Source organism: Phoca vitulina, unplaced genomic scaffold (genome assembly GCF_004348235.1).
Source record: "Phoca vitulina isolate PV1807 unplaced genomic scaffold, GSC_HSeal_1.0 scaffold83, whole genome shotgun sequence".
NCBI classification, from domain to species: Eukaryota; Metazoa; Chordata; class Mammalia; order Carnivora; family Phocidae; genus Phoca; species Phoca vitulina.
This window is the reverse complement of record NW_022589786.1, coordinates 3,820,543-3,829,284: the sequence shown is the minus strand read 5'-3', so window position 1 is coordinate 3,829,284 and position 8,742 is coordinate 3,820,543. Positions and strand designations below refer to the sequence as shown.

The 8,742-nt window shown below is 37.0% G+C and overlaps 1 non-coding gene across 1 annotated transcript; it reads left to right on the top strand.

Moving 5' to 3' along the window:
- Window positions 1-8,139: 8,139 nt before the first annotated feature.
- Window positions 8,140-8,246, top strand: LOC116626169. The gene has a single exon (XR_004298184.1). It is a non-coding gene; the product is annotated as a U6 spliceosomal RNA (small nuclear RNA).
- The last annotated feature ends 496 nt before the right edge of the window (window positions 8,247-8,742 follow it).

Genomic DNA, 8,742 nt, shown 5'->3' with positions numbered 1-8,742 from the left:
AAATTCTGTGAAAATGTAGTAGAATTAAACAAAACATTCAACTATACTGACCTAATTAACAGGACACTCTACCAAAACACAGCAAAATACCAATTTTTTCTCATGTGTGCATGGAACATTTACAAAGACAAATCACATTTTGCGCCACAAAATTAAGAGACATAACCAAATACAAGGTGTAGACCTTATTTGTATCCTGATTAGTATGAACCTTCTGAAAAAAAAAACCAAGAGGCAAAAGAGGAAATTTAAAAAGGTACTAAAACAATAATATTAAATAATGATTGTTAACTTCACAACTTCCTCTATTTATTTTGGTGTCATCATTGACCCTGCTCAGAGCCAATTCTTTTTTTCTTTCTTTTCCTATGTTATATATTTCAGGAGACTTTTATCCACAGTTAAAATATTTGGTCAAATTATGACAACTCCATTAATCAACATTATCATTTCGTGTAAGGTAAGCAATTCAGATGGTGGTTTCATGCAAATTTTTAAGGTTGACATATCTGTTCAATTGAATTATACTAACACGATATATATTTTCTTTTTTTTTTTTAAATACTTATTTTAGAGAGAGCATGAGTGGGGGAGGGTAGAGGGAGAGAATCCTCAAGCAGACTCTCCACTGACCATGGAGTCTGGTCTGGGGCTCGACCTCATGACCCATGAGACCATGACCTAGCTGATACCAAGAGTCGGACGCTTAACTGACTGAGCTGCCCAGGTACCCCACAATATATATTTTCTTAAAGTCTTTTGAATTAAGACATTGATTTTTTTCCCAAAAGGATGCATTAGATTTTCCTAATTGCCTTCTATCTCTCACCCTCCTCAATCTTGGGCCCAAGGAAGGGATGGGTTTTGTGCTGGGTTAGGGTGGCAAAGAATTGCACAAGGGGTAGAGCCACAAGCAGGACAGAGCTTATTCACTTTCCAGGGGGGAGAGGGGCCAGGCATCTAGAGAAATGTCTGCCCCAAGCTTCTGTCAGGCTGGGCCTTTTAAGGGGTTTTTAAGGATGGAAGAGGGTTGCAGCTGTGCCCATGGCAGATTGTGGGGAGGGGGTCAATTTTTGGCCAGGTCGAGCAGAAGGCGGCAGGTTTTTTGAGGGGCTCTGTCTGGGGCTCGTCTGGGATGTGGATTGTGGTCAGGCTAGAGAAGAATATATTTTGTAGTTGGGGTCAGAAAAACAAAGAGATAGGACCAAGTACAGACACCTGTGAGTTTTATATGAAAGTGGGACTGGGCGGGGCGGGGGAGGGGGGTGTTTTGAATAGATTCCTTTCGTGCTAGAAGTAAACCCAGATGCGAATTGTAGACATGAGGGAGGAGGAGAGGAGCCATCATGCAGAGAACTCCAAGAATTTTTCCAGACTCAGGCTCCTCTTACAGGAGGAGGATGGACTTACCGTCTAGTGCTAGAAATACTCCTAGGGGCCTGTGGGAGAAGAGCCTTCTGAATTTTCTGATTCCTGATTCAAATCTCCCTTGAGATGGGAACTTGGAAGTTCCAATTGTTGATGAATTTGCATGTCACAGTTCGAGCCTGTTTGAGTGCAGTGTATGGACTCCTGCAGGAAGGCAGACAGGGCCCCTTAGCAGAGAATACGGAGCTGGGCCACAGGCCAGGCAGAGAACAGGGGCTAAGAGTACCTGCCGCTTTCCACGCCTCTGTCACCTGGGAACTTCACACAGAAGACCAGAGCCCAGAAGAAATAATCCTCCAGGAAGGGAATGAAGAAAACTATTAGTGAGGAACATTTATTATTCATTAGTTTATGGTTGTTTAGAGAAGGACTATTACACTAGAGAACAACAATTTTATATTCTGATAGTAGTTCTATTTTGTAAAAATGTATTACTCCAAAGTGAAATATTAGTGACTCAACTGAGTACACTTAAGATTTTTGCACTTCACTGTGTGTTAATAATATGTCAGTGGAAGAAATAAGAAACAACAAAAATCATATTATAAAAAGAGCAAAAGCAAAAATTTTAAATGTATCACCAGTAATGGAAATTATTCCAGTGAGAAAGGATAATAGAAAGGCTCAACTAGGGGCACCTGGGTGGCTCAGTCGGTTAAGCGTCTGCCTTCGGCTCAGGTCGTCATCCCAGGGTCCTGGGACCGAGTCCCGCATCGGGCTCCCTGCTCGGCGGGAAGCCTGCTTCTCCCTCTCCCACTCTGCCTGCTTGTGTTCCCTCTCTTGCTGTCTCTCTCACTGTCAAATAAATAAATAAAATCTTTTAAAAAAAAGGCTCAACTATTTCATATTTCTAAAGGACAGTTCAAAGTTACCCCTAAGATGCTTACCTCTTAGAAAACGATAAAAGAATGTGGTTAATGATCATTCATATTAATGATTACAGTTAAAAGCAACAGAATTATTTGGAAGTAATCATTGGTGGGGTTATAATATCTTGCTTTAATATCTTTATGCAGATATTTCCATTTTTTTCCTGTATACAATTTTGACTTATGTTTTCAAATTCATAGTCCCCCTTTTATTAGTTTGCATCAAAGGTTCTTTGAATTTAATCATTACCAAAAAAGACAATGTTTTTTCTCCTGTTTTCATAATTTCAGATTGTCTCATCCATCTTTATGGACATTCTTCATTAATATCCTTATTCAAGATAAGATCACTATAGTCACGGGAATAAAAGGTACAGCATAGGGAATAGTAGTCAGTGGTACTATAATGGTGATGTATGGGGACAGATGGGAGCTATACCTGTGGTGAGCATGGCATAATGTGTAGAATTGTTGAATAGCTATACTGTATACCTGAGACTAATGTAACATTGAGTGTCAACCAGACTCAAAAAAAAAAAAAAAAGCCAAGCAGCAGGTGAACTTCCCCATCTCCAATAACTTCCCAAGGGCTGTTTTAATTCAATTTTAAAGTAGAATATGCTGATGCCAGTAAGCAAGGCAGGTGGTACAGGCCCCGAGCAATTGGCCTCATAGATGTGTCTGTATGTGCACAGGGATCACTAAGGTGGGAGCCACAGAAGCAATAGTGGTGACAACAACAGGTACAGCCCCAGGAGAGAAGAGGGGCTCCACGTGGAACAGCAAGCACAGGGACCTGGCTGGATTCCTGACCATTCCCGGACCCCACCCCTCTAGTGACTGTAATGAACTCTCTGGCCTGAGCACCAGAACAGGTACTGTAGATGCCCAGGCAGTAAACTTTGTCAGTAAATTATTACAAAATAACAGCATATCCATGGACATTGTAATAAAACATATCAAGAAGTTATTAGAATTCTTTAAAGAGTTCAGAGTCTCTGAAAATTTGAAAATTGCTGGGTCAGTGCAAGTACCCACAAGCTTAGAAATACAAATTACATTTAAAGATCACCCAATTCAACAGAAAAAAAAAAGAAACTCCACTGTGTTTTTACATGAAGCTTTGCATAAACCAATTAAGACAATTTGAAAATTAATTTTTCTTTTTAATTGAATATACAGAGAGACAATGTGTAAACAGGTGTTTTGAGCTATTTCATGAAGGCACTTTTGGTTTCTTGCATGACCTCCACAAATTACAGAAAATGTTATAGGAAACATTAAATTGCCATTGCATAACCTTTAAAGTTAAATTCAGACAGGAAACTCAGCTGTATAAAGAGCTAAATCTTTTTAGAAAAAGTGTTGTGAAACTCATCAACTGTAAAGGTACGATAATTTATACTTCAAGATAATTTATCAGAAATATGTCCCAGTGTTGTCACAGTCTATAAAATACTCTTAACAACTCCAGTAATGGTTGCATCAATGGAAATAGTCTTCTCAAAATTAAAAATTATAAAAAATCAGTTGCAATCTTGGATTTGCCAAGAGCTACTCACTTTGCTTTCAATTATATCAACTTGATAATAAAGTTACTACAAGTATAAATTTTGAAGACATAATAAATTTGCATAAAGGCAAGCCAAAAATATCTGCTCAATAAAGACATCAAAATAATATAGTATTTTATCCATTATTTTGTATAAATTATGACACCAAAATAATATTTTTTTACAATTTTAAAATTTACATTCTTATATATCATTATTACCTCTATTATATTTTATAAGTAACAAAATATTTTTAAGGTAAAATCTTTATATTTTAGTATCCTTAGTAGTCCTTTCTTTTAAATTTTTGAACAAGGGTCCCCATATATTCATTTTGCAGTGGGCCCTAACATAAAACAATATGTTACACACACTCCTATTTACTCAATAATTTTTTGGTTTTATGATTAGAATTTTTTCATTTGTAGGGCACATACAATTTGCTTTGATATTCTTTCAGTTAGTTTATATGTTGATGCATTTTATAAAATTGTGTACCTTTAAGAAAATTTTGATATTTAACATGATGCTCAAAGTGCAGTGCAGTTATATGTCACCTGTACATGAAAGATCACAAATAGTGATTTGTATTATTTGAAGGAAAAGTAACAGGAGTACCAACCACCACCCTAGTTTTGATCCCACAGCTCCAGATACTCTGGGCTCATTGCTATCTGGAAATGTCCCCAAAGCTTAGAACAATGTCTGTCAGAGAGTAGGTATCCAGTAAATATTTGCTGAATAATTGAATAAAAAATTTCTTGATTCTGTGCATGGGAAAATAAAGGTTTAAGTAACTGCATCTCTTCAGCTTAATAGGTGTTATTTAATATATATGTTAAATATATATTTATGGAGTAGGCACATATGCTGTTTAGATTTTGAGTGTTGAGTACATAGGATGTTATTTAATATACATTTTGTAGGGATAGAGAACATATGACCTAGGATTGCCTTTTAGCTGAAAACGTGGTTGTTGGAGGAAGGGTAGGCCTGTGAGCTTAAAGATGATAATGTAAGAGTCAGCATCAGCTGAGATTGGGAGAAAGGAGGTAAATTCTATGATAAGCTAGCAGCAATTGGGTAAGGACTAAATCACCCAGTAATAATGACAGGTTACTTCATATGTATGATGACTTCTTTGTGTTCATGGTACCTACACCCCTTATGGACCAGGAAGGTCCATGAATTAGACCTGCTGTTTCTGGCCTGAGCATGGTGGCTCTGTGACATTGGCAGCAATATTTTTTTGGCATCTGATTCAAGAGACAGAGTCTGTAGAGAAAAGTCCAGATACGTTCTTAAGTTGCCATTGCCATAATTAAGACCGTGGGCTGAATGCTTTGAAAAAGAAAGAAACATCAAAGCTCTCAAAATCTTCACTTAAACCCTGTGGCTTAAGGTTAAAGACTGGCAGGAAAAATTTAAGTAACAGTATAAGTTACCAATTTGACAACTCTTTCTTCTACATTTGAGTTAATTTTCTGGATATGTGTTGCTTCTTATTATTTTTAAAATATTTACATAGGATAGAAATTTAAAATTCATTTATCTAAAATGCTTACAAACTCACTGTAATTATGTGTAGTATATACAGATGATTCGTTCTAATTGAATTATTCTCTTTATCCCAAATAGTTTTTTCTAATGCTGAATCCCCTCAGATTTTAAATTCAAAATCTGAACAATATCACAAGATATTTGATGCATACGTTAGATCCCTATGGAAAATTAAGCCAAGTATCATGGGCTCCATGATAAAATATCTAGTTTATAAACAAGAACCAAATTAATCATAATATGGAGTAATTTTTGTTTTCTAGTTATTGTGAAGTTGAGATTATCATTTAGACATAGTCCCCAAAGTTTAGTGTTCATTATAATTACTAGGTTTACTCTAGTCTAGCTGAATATTTGGAGCTGTGTAAACATGGATTCAAAACCCAAAAATGGGGGCACCTGGGTGGCCCAATGGGTTGAGCCTCTGACTCTTGGTTTTGGCTCAGGTCGTGATCTCAGGGTCTTGAGATGGAACCGGCTTAGGCTGTGCACCCCACCTCAGGCTCTGAGCTCAGTGAGGAGGCTGCTTAGGACTGTCTCTCCCTCCCCCTCTACCCCTCCCCCGCCACGCTCATGCTCAAACATGCAATCTCTCTCTAAAAAAAGAAAAGATAAATCTTAAAAAAGAATGTTTTCTAAGCTCTAGCTACTGGAAAAGAAGCTTGACATATGGTAATGTGGAGATGTTTTCTGGAAATATCAAGTTGATACTCTTTCCAGTTATACTGGATTCAACAAGTACCAAGAGTTTTGACTCCCAACTTTCCCAGGCTCCGCTAGAACACTACACAGACACTGAGAATAGTAGGCACATAAGCTGTTCAGATTTTGAGTGTTGAGTAAATAGGATTTCCTGAAATGAACGAAGAGAAAAAGAAGGCTCATAATTACTTGATGGTTTTGGCCCAATCTAACTGGAGTGATGGAATTGCTATTCATAGAGTCTGGGTAACTGTTGGTGAAACAGAGGGAAAATAATAGTTCCATATATGTTTATCTTTTTATCAATATGTAAGAGCTCCTTAATGGTAGAGAAATACAGCTTTCACTTGATATAAGTTGCAATTTTTATTGTTTTATGGGTTATTTTTACTAACCCATAACTATAATTAGCATTGCTAATTATACATTTTTGATAATTGATTGTATTTTATCGTGGGTACATTTTTCATTAGACTTTTAAATGCCTTTCTCACACAAAGATTTTTAAATAACTCTTATCTTCTTTTTTTTTTTTTTAAGATTTTATTTATTTATTTGACAGAGAGAGACACAGCGAGAGAGGGAACACAAGCAGGGGGAGTGGGAGAGGGAGAAGCAGGCCTCCCGAGGAGCAGGGAGCCCAACGCGGGGCCCGACCCCAGGACCCTGGGATCATGACCTGAGCCGAAGGCAGATGCTTAATGACCGAGCCACCCAGGCACCCCAAATAACTCTTATCTTCTTTAGTACATTTTAATTTAATCTTAACACTTAAATCTTTGATCTATTTGAAGTTATTCTACAGTAAAGTATGTAATAGAAGTGAAAATTTATTTTCCCCCATAGGGCTATCAAGTAGTCTCAAGTTTCAAGTCTAATTATTGAATATTTCATCTTTTTTAGGCTAATACTAATCACCAACTTTATAACATATGAAATTTATGGATATGATTGAGCTTATTATTTTGTTCTTTTGAGAAGATAATATACAAAATCCAAGTTTGGAAATTTGAATCTCAAGAACCATTGGAACATCTGTGTATTTCTGAATCCTTCTTCTAATTCACCTCCATTGTTCACGCTATTCTGCCTTACTGAAGTCTGATGTACTGCATATATTGAAACATGCTTGAACTTCATCAGATGCAAACTGATCAATGTACCATTTCTATTTCTAATTTACTCTAAGTATATTCATTCCATCTGTCATGCCTGCTGCCTTTAGCCTTGCTCCCTGCTTTATATTGCATGCCCCATGCATCCTCACTGTGCATAGAGACAGAAAGCTGGAAAATATATAAAAAGAAGTTCTAGACTATGAAGAATTATGAGCCCAGAGGATGGCTAAGAGAGGTGAGGGTCAGAAACATTCTCATTGGAGCCCAGTGTCCCTTTCATGCATGCTCAGAAATGTGTCATTGTCTTCCACCAGTGCCTTAAGAGAAGCCACATTTCACAATGTACAGTAAGGTGTCTGGGGAGTGCAGGATGATCTGGCATATGCTAATTCACTCTCAGTACTCCCTGCCATGATCTGTACTGCTACTGATGCAGGTTCCTGCAAAAAGAAAAGAATTAACAACGGCTCTGTAACTCCCTCTTCCATGTAAACACTCTGATGGAATTTACAAGTAGGAAGATAACCAAAGAAGTTCTCATCTAAGAATGTTTTTAGTGGAATTTTGGCATTGCTTACTATAAACTAATCTGGAATTTATGGATTAGGGGTACAATTTAGAGAACAGAAGTTAGTCAGGTAATTTCCCTGTGTAACTGATGGAATGTAAAAACGACGAGGCTCTGAACTTAAATAGCTTCCTAGGACAAGCTGTACAACACATGTACAACACACACAGTGAACACTCATCTCTTTGCCCGAAAACAAAATATATCCCAGTGCAAAAATCTATTGTTTTGGAGGTACAGATGATAGTTCGGACCCTTCCAGAGATAGACGTTGCTATCTTTGTGCTTGCTTTTTGCTTGTATCCTTCACTGATTATTAGTAAAATTTGCTGTTAAGTACAGTGCTCGCTTTGGCAGCACATATGCTAAAATTGAAATAACACAGAGAAGATTAGCATGGCCCCTGCACAAGGATGACACACTATTAAGTAAAGTGCATTCTTTCTAGGGCTCTGCTTTGACAATTTGACCTCTGTGGGTAGAGTGTAAGGACTTTTCATCAGAATTGTGCCATTCAACCAGCTTTTAGTGTGCTTCTGAAACTGCTATAAATTCTTTTTTTTTTCTATATTTGTTAATTCTATTTTAACGGACCCAATGGGTACCCATCCATTTTTTTTTAATTCTATGCTCAGCTTCTCATTATTATCTTATTTTCTCCAAAATTTTCAATTATTTTAGGTCTTTAAATTTTCTGGTTCTTGTCTTTTTCTGCTACATTTGATTCCTTGGGGGGCAATCATTAATTTTGATAAAGTTATTCATAAAATCATTGTTTTCTCCCTAGGTTGTACAGGAGATCACAGTCCTTCTGTTTGGTTCATCATATTCAAAACACTCAATGAGAATCAAAACACTTGATTTCTTAGTTGAACTGCTTGTCCCCTTCTCATTTTATAGGAATAGAAAATTCCTCACATGTTCTCATCAAGAACAGTGATGCC